The sequence below is a fragment of the Schistocerca americana genome, chromosome 2 (assembly GCF_021461395.2).
Source record: "Schistocerca americana isolate TAMUIC-IGC-003095 chromosome 2, iqSchAmer2.1, whole genome shotgun sequence".
Lineage (NCBI taxonomy): Eukaryota > Metazoa > Arthropoda > Insecta > Orthoptera > Acrididae > Schistocerca > Schistocerca americana.
The window spans coordinates 213,679,552-213,693,070 of NC_060120.1; positions in this window are offsets into that span (position 1 = coordinate 213,679,552).

Consider the following 13,519-nt stretch of genomic DNA (forward strand, 5'->3'; position numbering starts at 1 on the left):
GCGTGAGAGCGATTTACAGTAAAGGACTAGTGGGTGTGAGCGAGTTACAGTTAGGGGAGATTGTGGGAGTTAAAAAAGCAGCGTAGTTATGTTCGCATGCAAAAATTATTGGGAAAATTTTTAAAGGTGCTGAGAACGATAGACTGAGGAAATTTGTAATTTAACTTTTCAGTCAGAGTCTTTTAAACAGGAGCATATTCGCCTTTTTTGTGCTCCGATAGGAACATTTTTTGCTGGTATCTCCTTGGACAATGGACCTCGGCGAAAGAGTGGAAACGCCGTCCGTGGGAAGCCGGAAGACAGCAAGGAACGCCGTATGCTTTAAGTTGAGCCGTTCACGGTGAAACCTGGAATTATTACGGAATCGAAGCGGTTCCGGGGACTAAAAGGGTAATCGCAAACACAGAACGGATTTGAATCGGCGGCTGTGAAGTGTAACCATCCTGTTGAATCTACGACGAAGGATTCTCAGAAGACGGCTATGCAGGGAAATTTATGTTCGCCGGCCGCGGTGGTCTAGCGGTTCTAGGCGCGCAGTCCGGAACCGCGCGACTGCTACGGTCGCAGGTTCGAATCCTGCCTCGGGCATGGATGTGTGTGACGTCCTTAGGTTAGTTAGGTTTAAGTAGTTCTAAGTTCTAGGGGACTGATGACCACAGTAGTTAAGTCCCATAGTGCTCAGAGCCATTTGAACCATTGAAATTTATGTTCGAAGAGCCAGCATGGTGGCGGGGTGGAAGAAAGCTGAGTGAACAATGAGAATAGCCCACTATGGATGTTTATGGGACATTCAATCAAAGGAGTGAAGAGGCTAAGATTTATCGTGGTGCCGGAGCTGGAAGGGAGATGAGTTAGTGGTTGTTAGGCTCGTGTCGACTTTCCAAGGTTGGAATGACAAGTGGGGAGTGCAATGAGAGGTATTAAGGCAGTAGTTGGTACGCTGCACGAAAGAGGAGGCTGGGAGTTCTACCTGGGGTGGGGTAAGGCGAACAGAAGTCATCTGCGTAACTCAAGGAACAGTGCTGAAGGGGGCTTATTGGATAAGTGCATGTTCTTAGCGGTTTTACATAAGTTTTATAAACAACAGACACACATAACAGAGGCTTTAGTCATCGATAATATAGTCTTCTTCAATATTTTCAGCAGTCTGTCAGCGCCGGGGTCACTTTACGATTCCGCGACTGTAGAAATCAGGTGGTTTTGAGGCGAAGAACTGGTCGAGCCATGTTCGCATCGCTTGTTCACCCGGAAAGGAAGTTCCTTGTAGCCTGTTCGACAGAGAACGGGAAAGGTGAAAATCTGAGGGGCAAGGGCGTTATATAAGATAAATGCGGAACGCCTTCCCAACCCAACTCTTGTGTAGTGTGTTTTGCGAGTCTATCAGAATGCGGGCGGGCGTTGTCGCTGAGTAGCGTCAATTGATGCAGTCTTCCTGGTCATTTATCTTGGATTGTGTCAGCAAGACGTCTCAGTTTGTTAACAATAAATGTCAGCAGTGATTGTTACACATTGGGGAAGCAATTCGTAGCACACAAAACCGGAGCTGTTCCACCAGGGCATAACTTTATCTTATGTGGATGCGCACAGGCCTTCCGCAGAGATTTGCTCCTTTGTCCCCCTATGGCATAAAGACACCTTTTCTCGTCACTGACAACGATACAGAATAGGAATGGACGATGTTGTTGATGAGACAGTTAATGACGAGCAAGCAGAGATGCACATATGGCCATCCTCTGCTTTCTGTGATTTAGAGCATGCAGAAACCGTTGATTTTTGAACCTTCCCCGGTACCTGCAAATGTCGCACGATGGTAGAATGATAAGAGTTTAGCACATCTGCCAGCTCTCGAGTACACTGACATGGATCATTGTGGATCGATGCGTATACACTGTTGCGGCGTAAAGTCAAGCGCCGGAACGCCAGTCCGAAACGAGTGAGCAGAGAGGGCTGTGAAGAAGACGTCAGCCAATAGCACGCTCACCGACCCCTCTCTAGGACAACAACCCGACAGCAGTGGCCTCTAAGCGAAGAGAACATAAGCGCCGCGCCGACTGACCGGGATACAGTTCTGCAGAAGCGACAAGACCAGCGGCTTGGATAGAAGCAGCAACTTTATTACTACACTTGTATTAGGAATCGTGTATACCGAAGAGATTTCTTATTTTGTCTGTCGCCCATTGCTTGCGACACATCTGTATTTCTCAGAGTTAAGTATTTTCATTTTCTTTCGTAGTAAAATTCATTAATACGATTTGCTTGAATTTTTGTCTAGCGATGCGAGAAAGCAGGTTTCCTAGACACTATCTGACGTGTAGACAGGATACAACATATACGATCTTCATCAAAGCTAGGCGGTCTTACTGAACGTGGAGAGTCACTAAGCTCAAAATCCTCCTTAAAACGAGAAAGCCATTTTCTTGCCATCCTCTGTCCGATGCCGTTATCTCCATACACGGCGCGAATGTTTCTGGCTGCCTCCCCTGCTGTCGCCCCTCTATTGAACTCGAAACGGAAAAATATGACGGAAACGTCCCGATTTCTGCTCTTGGCACGCCATTTACTAACGTCCACAGCTCGACTCACTGTCTCCAGAAATTACAGTATGTCAACTCAGATAGGAACAGTGAATTACAAATAAAAGGAAAGATAATCGATAAATAAACCCATAGCAACTTGAATACAAACATGCGACAAAAAATCACTAGGAATTTGTGCACCAAGCTAATAGTTAGTCTACGGATGGGAGGACTGGCGGTTTGTTACTGTACATCCAAGAGGAACCTGCGTCATACTGAGTATGTTACTGAGACTTAAAAAGTTTCAGCAGCGATTTAAGACACGAATCCTGGTATCGCTGGGCATTAATCTGATAATGTAGATTTGAATTTAACAAATGAGCTTTATTTTTAATTTATCTTGTCTTTATTAGTAGTTAGTCTTTCCTTTTTTTAAGTATTTTCAAACTTTTTGTGTTGTCGCTGCATTTGATGTTAATGCTTGGCAGATGTAAGTGAACCGAAGAGCTGTTCATTTACTTAATTTTTGTGGTGCATTTTCTGCGTTGATATCCCCGTAGATCGCCGATCCTCTGAACGATTGGAAGGTCTTCGGGAAATTAGCAGTCGTAAGCGCCTGATGAGTCGCAGTTAGTGAATTACCCTTGTTTCACAGGGTCAGAATCTTATAGTGAGGCTGGAGACCCAAATATTTACAGTTATCGGCATTGGAAGGGTTAGTACCAAAACAGCAGTAAGCGATCAACTTCAGATAACTAACGGATAATACGTGACTATGCAACAACAATGGTCCGCTTCAACACGAGTGTGTAGACACTTGTGAATAGTTTTCCCAAGCCTTCGTGACACGCTAGAACATGGCATTTAATTCAATTTACAACAACAGAAGATGATACTGTATCTGTCTGGTATAAAGCAGGACCCAGGGGAGATACGTGTTGTCTTAGCAGCGCGGGCCGAAATTATTGCTGCATATAACGACGGAGGCGGACATGAGAGACAAACTCCACAGTATTTTGAGCGCAGCATCTGACTCCGCCCATCAGTTTTAGCACATTTCTCAGATACTCTTGCCGAAGGTTTCAGTGACAACATTAACGAGCGTTGTGCCACGCCATCCGTCTTTTTAAGAGTTTTCAAATGGCGCTAAAAAGTATACTGCTCCATTCAGTTTAAGAAACTAATTGCTTCGATCTCTCGGTAGGTAGAAGGGTTAATAGTATTACTCGTGTAACAAATTATCTACATCTCATCTACGTCTACATCGCTACTCTGCGATTCACATTTGCGTGCTTGCCAGAAGGTTCACAGATTCACATCTCTCTTCCGCTGCACTCTCGGATAGCACATGGGAAAAACGATCACCTAAATATTTCCGTGCGCGCCCACAATTCTGTTATTTTATTATGGTGGTCGTTTCTCCCTGTGACTTATACATCTGAGTGAAGAAAGTATTTTTTGCAAAAAAAAAAGTTCAAATGGCTCTGAGCACTATGGGACTTAACATCTGAGGTCATCAGTCCCCTAGAACTTAGAACTACTTAAACCTAACTAACATAAGGACATCAGACACATCCATGCCGGAGACAGGATTCGAACCTGCGACCGTAGCAGTCGCGCGATTCCGGACCGAAGCGCCTAGAACCGCTCGGCCACAACGGCCTGCCTATTTTTTGCACTCTGAGGAGAAAGTTGCTGATAGAAACTCCTTGAAAGGTATCGCCGCAAAGGAAAAGCCTTTATTTTAATCAGACCAATTCGCTCATATTACGTGACATCGTCTTCTCTGTTTCGCGACAGATCAAAACCAGTTGGTTTCTTCGAACTTTTTCAGTGTCCTCAGTCCGTCCTCTCTCATAAGGATCCCATATCACGCAGAAATACTGGTATAGGCGGTCTCTTCAGTAGACGTGTTGCATGTTGTAAGTCTTCTGCCAATATATCGTGGTCTTTGGTTCGCCTGTCCCCCAACATCTCCTTTGTGGTTTAAGTTGTTTGTGTTTAATATCCTTACGTACACTATGGAAAAAAAAAAATTTAAAATGGAAAGGAGCCTATGGGATCGTTGGCCCGGAGGCCCCATCAGGGGAAGTTCTGCCGCCAAACGAAAGTCTTATTTCAGTCGACGCCACAATGGGCGACTTGCGCGCCGGTGTTGTGGTTGAAATGATGATGAGAACAACACAACACCCAGTCCCCGAGCGGAGAAAATCTCCAACTCGGCTGGGATGTGAGCACGTTACCTCCCAGCTAAGCAGGCAGACATTAAAAAAATCAATAAATAAAAAGAAAAAGAGACACACCACGAAGGAATTATCAGAATGTCACGGAAATCGATAGGTGTGATGTACGTTTGCAGACAAACAAACGAATACAATTTCAGAAATACTGGATGATTTATTCAAGACCAATATCTTCACAAACTGAGCAAGTCAACAACGCGTTGGTTCACCGATGTCTCTTATGCAAGCAGTTATTCGGCTTGGTACTGATTAATAGACTTGTCGGATGTCCTCCTGAGGGATATCGTGCCAAATTCTGTCCAGCTGACGCGTTAGGTCGTCAAGAGCTGGTTGGAGGGCCCTGTCCACAATGCTCCAAACGTTCCCTATTGGGGAGAGAGAAGGCGACTTAGCTTGCTAGGGAAGAGTTTCGCCGGCCGGTGTGGCCGAGCGGTTCTAGACGCTTCAGTCTGGAACCGCGCGACCGCTCGGGCATGGATGTGTGTGATGTCCTTAGGTTAGTTAGGTTTAATTAGTTCTAAGTTCTAGGGGTCTGATGACCTCAGATTTTACGTCCCATAGCGCTCAGAGCCATCTGAACCATTTGAAGAGTTTCGCAAATAGGAAGACAAGCAGTAGAAACTCCCGCTGTACGCGGGCGTTTGTTATCTTGCTGAAATGCGTGCCCAGGATGGCTTGCCATGAAGTCAACAAAACGGGGCGTAGGGCACCGTCGACGTACCGCTGTCCTGTAAGAGTGCCGCGGATGTCAACTAAAGAGATCCTGCTATGAAAAAAAAAATTGCACCCCTCATCATCACTCCTGGTTGTCAGGCCGTATGGCACGCGACAGACTGGTTGGTATACCACTGCTGTCCACGGCATCTTCAGATACGTTTTCGCTGGTCATCGGGCTCAATTCGAAGAGGGACTCATCGCCGAAAACAATTCTACTCCAATGAGAGTCCAGGCCGAAGAAGCGTCTGGAGACGTCCTAGACAGCAGTGGGGTATCAACCCACCATATGGCTCGATAACCAGAAGTGATGGTCTGGGGTGCCACTTTATTTCATAGCAGCATAGTTGGATGCCTTTGGTTGTCATCCTCGGCACCCTTAGCATACTCCGAAGCGACCTAATCGGTATTCCATGTGGACCAGAAAACTTACCTTTATAAAAGTGACTTAAGTAGCTTCACTACAACGAATTGCTGATGATTGGACCTCTTCTTGATTCGAATTCTGTATCTTCTTTGTTGAAAGAATTTCGGGAAACGTCATTCCGATATCTTGAACTGTTCACGAAATGTAGGGTGCGCAAGTTTTAGGTGTTTAATTCTGGTGCTAACCGAAGAGTAGATAAGGTATTGATCGAATCGGAGCAGACAATAATTCAGTGCTTCATTCGTATCTGACCAACTTGAGGCGTGCACTCATTAGCTATTCCCACATACTCTCCCTCCCTCCCTCTCTCTCTCTCTCTCTCTCTCTCTTTCTCTCTCTCTCTCTCTCTCTCTCTCTCTCTCACACACACACACACACACACACACAGAGTTCTACATACACACACCAGCTGAACTCCAGTACCGTGCCACGCGTTCCAAAGGGACCGGCGGCTGTGGGCGACCTCACAGACAATCGATTACCGCGCAGACAATCGATTATCGCTCGTCGCACAATGGCCACAGCTCTTGCCGAGCGAGGACAAAGCGCCGGCACCGTCTGCTAATTAGAGCTCTAATTAAGATGGCGGCCGCCTGTCCGACGGTATCGATATGTATCGAGAGTCGAGCTCTCGGACGGGCTGGTTATCTCCCGCCACGCCTCGCGTTAATTGGCCAGACGCCGACGGCAGATACGGCACCGCGGCGCCCCGCCGCTGACCGCTGCATAATTCTGACACCGCTGACGACGGCCGTAGAGCTACTGACTCTGTATCCACCCACGTTACTGTTAAGCTCACGATGCAGTTCCTCCGGAGAGACAGCCATCGAGACACTTAAAGTTTGGAGGCTGTCCCAGTCACACCTTTCGCCTTAGTTAATTTTTGACATGTTACAGAGGTGGACAGAAAGAGCTCGCGAAGCAATGAACAAATGTTTATGCAGGGCATTAGTAGACAGTAGGCTGCTTGATTTTTATTAACGCATATTATTGCCTTCATCATTTCATCTGCAAATAATCGCATTAATTTACATTTTACATGATACGTAGTTTACAATGTTATTTTTTCCATTGGATGTTGTGCTCTTGTCCTGATTTTGCAGAAGGACACATGTCAACTCTGTGTAAACTATCACTGCTGTCCATAGTTGTTGGATGGAACATTTTTTCAGTAACGTTTTGAAGTTTTCCGATGATTTGATTTTGCATGTATATTATGATTCATTTCTTATTATTTTGGCAGTCGTAGAAATTCAAGTTTGACAGCTAATTGTTTACTCTTAGATAATGCTGCTGTGGGTTGTGTATCTATGGAACTATCTACTGATGTGTTTGTAATCTCTGGTGTCTTGGATTTCCGTTATCCCTATGTAAGACATCAATAATTGTTTTAAAACTTGCGTGTGCTTGAAATCGGTTTGTCTATTTAGTATAGTGTTTATGTATATTTCAAATTCTTCCAAAGTACTCGCGATTGGATCTTTTTGGGATTTTTTATAGGATTTTTAGTGCATTTCCAATGTTTTCAACGTCGTGTTTCTCATTTTTGAGGTGTGTAAAGAAGGTGGATCGGTTGTTATTGGTTCCTCAAGTGTGTTCGCTGAATCTGACGATGAAATTTCTTGCCGCGTGTCTTATATAAATTTTTGTGTGGTTATTGAAGTTAATTTTGTAAATTCAAGGTTTAAGTGTTTCAGTAGAATATCGCTTTTTCTGAACGTACATCTACATCTACATGGGTACTCTGCGAATCACATTTAAATGCCTGGCAGAGGGTTCATCGAACCACCTTCTCAATTCTCCATTATTCCAATCTCGTATAGCGCGCGGAAAGAATGAACACCTATATCTTTCCGTACGAGCCCTGATTTCCCTTATTTTATCTTGGTGATCGTTCTTACCTATATAGGTCGGTGTGAACAAAATATTTTCGCATTCGAAGGAGAAAGTTGGTGATTGGAATTTCATGAGAAGATTCCGTCGCAACGAAAAACGCCTTTCTTTTAATTATGTCCTGCCCAAATCCTGTATCATTTCTATGACACACACTCCCATATTTCGCGATAATACAAAACGTGTTGTCTTTCTTTGAACTTTTTCGATGTACTCCATCAGTACTATCTGGTAAGGATCCCACACCGCACAGCAGTATTCTAAACGCGGACGTACAAACGTAGTGTAGGCAGTCTCCTTAGTAGATCTGTTTCATTTTCTAATTGTCCTGCCAATAAAACGCAGCCTTTGGTTAGCCTTCCCCACAACATTTCCTGTGTGTTCCTTCCAATTTAAATTGTTCTTAATTGTAATACCTAGGTATTAAGTTGAATTTGCGACTTTTAGATTAGACGGATTTATCGTGTAACCGAAACTTAACGAGTTCCTTTTAGTACTCATGTGGATGACCTCACACTTTTCGTTATTTAGGGTCAACTGCCACTTTTCGCACCATTCAGATATCTTTTCTAAATCGTTTTGCAGTTTGTTTTGATCTTCTGATGACTTTATTAGTCGATAAACGACAGCGTCGTCTGCAAACAACCGAAGACGGCTGCTCAGGTTGTCTCCCAAATCGTTTATATAAATAAGGAACAGCAAAGGGCCTATAAACGTAGTTTTGCGCTAATATTATTCGTTGTTATAAAAACTAATTTCACGCTTGTATCTTTTAGTAGGGTGTTTATTTTATCGGATAGATTTCCTACGTAGTTTGTTGGTATATAGATGGTTTCCTTTTTTAATGCAGTTTCTCTTCTTAGTGTTATTTTATGATTTATGGTGTGTTGTTTAAGGTGTGTTTTTTGTTGTATAGCTGTAGAGTTACATTAGGGCTACAAATGTTCTTGTATGTATTGCATATAAACTTATACACATCCAATGTAGTGAACCTTAATAAATTATATGTTATGTAAAAAAAAAAAAATAACTGCCATTGGTTGCAGATGTACTGATGAAGGCCGGCAAGTGTGGCCGAGCGGTTCTAGGCGCTTCAGCCTGGAACTGCGCAACCTCTACGGTCGCAGGTTCGAATCCGGCCTCGGGCATGGCTGTGTGTGATGTCCTTAGGTTAGTTAGGCTTAAGTAATTCTATGTTGTAGGGGACTGATGACCTCAGATGTTAAGTCCCATAGTTCTCAGAGCCATTTGAATCATTTGTACTGATGAAGACGATAAGACGAAATAAGCTTATGTAAAATAATAAAATACCAAGCATCATACTGTCTATTAATTGTCTACATAATGTCCTACTGTGACTTAATATATGTTACCCTAAGTTGACACTTCTTGTGGAGCTGCATGTTGTTGATCGTTTTTATTGATGTTCTCAATAGTCCATAGACTGGTTCGATGCAGCTGTCCACTCAAGTCTATCCTGCGCAAGACTCTTTATCTCAACGTAACTACTGCAAACTACATACATTTCAACGTGCTTTCTGTACTCAAGCCCCCTACGATCTTTACCACACACACTTCTTTTCATTATCAAATCGACGATTCATTAGCGGCTTAGAATGTGTCCAATCAACCAATTCTTTCTTTTAGTCAAATTGTGGCATAAATTTCTTTTTACTCAGTTCAGTTCAGTACCAACTTATTAGTAATTCCATCTATCCATCTAATCTTCAACTTTCTTCTGTAGCATCGCATTTCATAAGCTGTCCTTACCCTGTCCGAACTCTTTATCGTCAAGGTTCACTTTCGTACGAGGCGGAGGACATACGGTGCCATATGTAATTTTACTTGTTTTCGAAACAGGCTTATGTCTGTTGGAGTTATTTTATTAATCTTGACGCAGCCGCTGGGCTAAGACTTTTTTCATCCGTTAGTGTGTATGTAAGTAATATGTTATCACTTACGTAATTTTGAAGTTTATGTGTAGATTGTATCACTGTTCCAGATGTTATTTTGATCATTTTTAGGACTTTTGAAGAAGGCTGTATTATTACAGCTGAAACCATGGTCAAGGTTTAAAATTGGTGCAACTGTGGGCTGTTTTTCATTCGAGACGAAAGCGGTTTATTTCTGAAACATCAATATTTCAAAGCCTTCGGAAAGTTATTGTTTCTTCTCATTGAACTCTAATTTCCTTTGGAAATGTTTTTTTTGTGTATTCCATTGCTGCTTGCTAAATGTGCAGGTCTATTTAATTTTCCTGTAGGCAGTATCTATCTTACCCCTAGTGAGATAAGCCTCTACATCCTTGCATTTGTCCTCTAGCCATCCCTGCTTAGCCATTTTGCACTTCCTGTCGATCTCATTTTTGAGACGTTTGTATTCCTTTTTGCCTGCTTCATTTACTGCGTTTTTATATTTTCTCCTTTCATCAATTAAATTCAATATTTCTTCTGTTACCCAAGGGTTTCTACCACCCGTCATCTTTTTACCTATTTGAGCCTCCGCTGCCTTCACTATTTCATCCCTCAAAGCTACCCATTCCTCTTCTACTGTATTTCTTTCCCCCATTCCTGTCAATTGTTCCCTTATGCTCTCCCTCAAACTCTGTACAACCTCTGGTTCTTTCAGTTTATCCAGGTCCCATCTCCTTATATTCCCACCTTTTTGCAGTTTCTTCAATTTTAATCTGCAGTTCATAACCAATAGATTGTGGTCAGAGTCTACATCTGCCCCTGGAAATGTCTTACAATTTAAAACCTGGTTCCTAAATCTCTGTCTTACCATTATATAATCTATCTGATACCTTTTAGTATCTTCCATGTATACAATCATCTTTTATGAATCTTGAACCAAGTGTTAGCTATGATTAAGTTATGCTCTGTGCAAAATTCTACCAGACGGCTTCCTCTTTCATTTGTTAGCCCCAACCGATATTCACCTACTACGTTTCCTTCGCTCCCTTTTCCTACACTCGAATTCCAGTCACCCATGACTATTAAATTTTCGTCTCCCTTCACTATCTGAATAATTTCTTCTATCTCATCATACATTTCATCAATTTCTTCATCATCTGCAGAGCTAGTTGGCACGTAAACTTGTACTACTGTAGTAGGCGTGGGCTTCGTGTCTATCTTGGCCACAACAATGCGTTCACTATGCTGTTTGTAGTAGCTTACCCACACGCCTATTTTTTATTCATTATTAAACCAACTCTTGCATTACCTCTATTTGGTTTTGTATTTAGAACCCTGTATTCACCTGACCAAAAGTCTTGTTCTTCCTGCCACCGTACTTCACTAATTCCCACTATATCTAACTTTAACCTATCCATTTCCCTTTTTAAATTTCTAACCTGCCTGCTCGATTAATGGATCCGACATTCCACGCTCCGATTCGTAGAACGCCAGTTTTCTTTCTCCTCTTGAGTAGTCCCCGCCCGGAGATCCGAATGGGGGACTATTTTACCTCCGGAATATTTTACCCAAGAGGACGCCATCATCATTTAACCATAGAGTAAAGCTGCATGTCCTCGGGAAAAATTACGGCTGTACTTTCCCCTTGCTTTCAGCCGTTCGTAGTACCAGCACAGCAAGGCCGTTTTGGTTATTGTTACAAGGCCAGATCAGTCAATCATCCAGACTGTTGCCCCTGCAACTACTGAAAAGGCTGCTGCCCCTCTTCAGGAACCACACGTTTGTCTGGCCTCTCAACAGATACCCCTCCGTTGTGGTGGCACCTACGGTACGGCCATCTGTATCGCTGAGGCACGCAAGCCTCCCCACCAACGGCAAGGTCCATGGTTCATGGGGGGGGGGGGGGGGGGGGGGTTCATGCATTAGAAGCGTCAAATGTTCCTCAGCGTCTCCAGTTTTGTTTATGTGGCTGGTGATTGAGATAGCTGAATGGCTTGGACATGATCTTTTTGTCTGATGAAGACTAGTTTCACCTGAGTGGTTATGTCAGCTCATAGAATAACAGATTCTGGACAACAGAGAATCCACATAACTTCCACGAAACACCATTGCATGGTGTATTATTGGTCCCATCTTGTTTCATTAGACGCTCACTTCGGTGCGTTACATTGCTGACATTTTGAAACCATTGGTGACAGCGTTAGCGGAGCAGGAAAAGGCCACAGTTACGACTGGTTGGAGCAACTGCCCATACAACCGGCCGAACCTTGGACCACATTTACACAATCGTCACACCTGCTAGTGTCGTTAGCAGAGTCAGTGTGGTCGCGGTCCCAGCTCGCCAGTTAGCTCACCTGATCTGTCTGTGTGCGATTACGTTGTTTGGGGAGCCCTCAAACCTAAGGTGTGTCGTAACAACCCTCGTAGTCCTCAAGAACTGCAAGCAGAACATTTCGGGTGCGGTTGCAGCAGTTCCAGCAGTCCAGCTTTGATCCGCCTTCAACAACTTCTGACCAGGGCCGAAAAGTGCCAAGAGATGAATGGTGGTCACTTTCAACATCTACTATAGGCAGGTTAGTACTATAGTTCCTTTGCTGTGTTTCTTTGTACCTCCGGACTCTGTCATACGGGCCACTTTTACTTGCAAATCGATTGCACCCAACCACCCTGTATGTTAGTGCATCCCAGAAACTCCAAGTTCCTGAGTTCGACCAATATCAGCCATGAGCGCTCTTTTTGATACTCGTGCTGACAGTACGCTGTCAAATACTTTAACCACAATGGAAGACAAGTACAAGCAGCACCTGTTCCTTTCTATATTCTGACACACAGAAAATATCGAATATTACTCGTTGCCACTATACACAATCGTTCACAACAGAAGTGTGAGATAGTGCTTGTTTCTATTTATGTTCTGGTTGCCACTCAGACAATATTAACTAGTATTTGTTGGTGCCACTAGACACAGACTCTGTAGAGCTTTCCTCCTTTTTTTTCCTTTTGCTGAAGACACAGTCATGGTAAATTAGTTGAATGAAGATAACAGCTGTGTTATAGGGCCCACCAAAGAAAGTCTGCAATATACAGGGTGAGCACAAAGTCTTGCCCTGACTATAAAAATTTATAACAGAATAACCGTTTGAAATAATAAGTTACATTTGATGGCGTTACAAAGGTTAGTGTTACTAGTTTTTTTTAGACCACTTACGTTAGTGAACCTCAACGTGTGGTCCCTTGGTAACTCGGAGAAAGTCGAGGCGGATATGTCACTTCTCGCCAGGTGTTTCGTAACATGTGTTCTGTCACAGTACCCACAGCAGCTTGTATCCTAGCCTTCAGTTTGTCGACATCAGCAACTGCTGTAACGAAGACTCTGTCTTTGATATAGCCCCAGCAAAAAAAGTCAAGGGGGCGTAATGTTTGGAGAGCGGGGTGGCCAGGGTGTTGGACCATTCCTTCTAATCCACCGATCCGGACATTACTCCCCTCTCCAAACATTACGTCCCTTGACTTTTTTCTCTGGGGCTATATCAAGGATAGGGTCTTCGTCACAGCAGTTGCTGACGTCGGCGAACTGAAGGCTAGGATACAAGCTGCTGTGGTTACTGTGACGGAACACATGTTACGAAACACCTGGCGGGAACTGGAATACCTTCTCGACATTCTCCGAGCTACCAATGGAGCACACGTTGAGGTTTACTGATGTAAGTGGTCTTATAAAAAGTAGTAACACTAACCTATGTAACGGCATCAAATGTAAATTATTTTGTCAAACGGTTATTCTGTAATAAACTGTTATAATCAGGGCAAGAC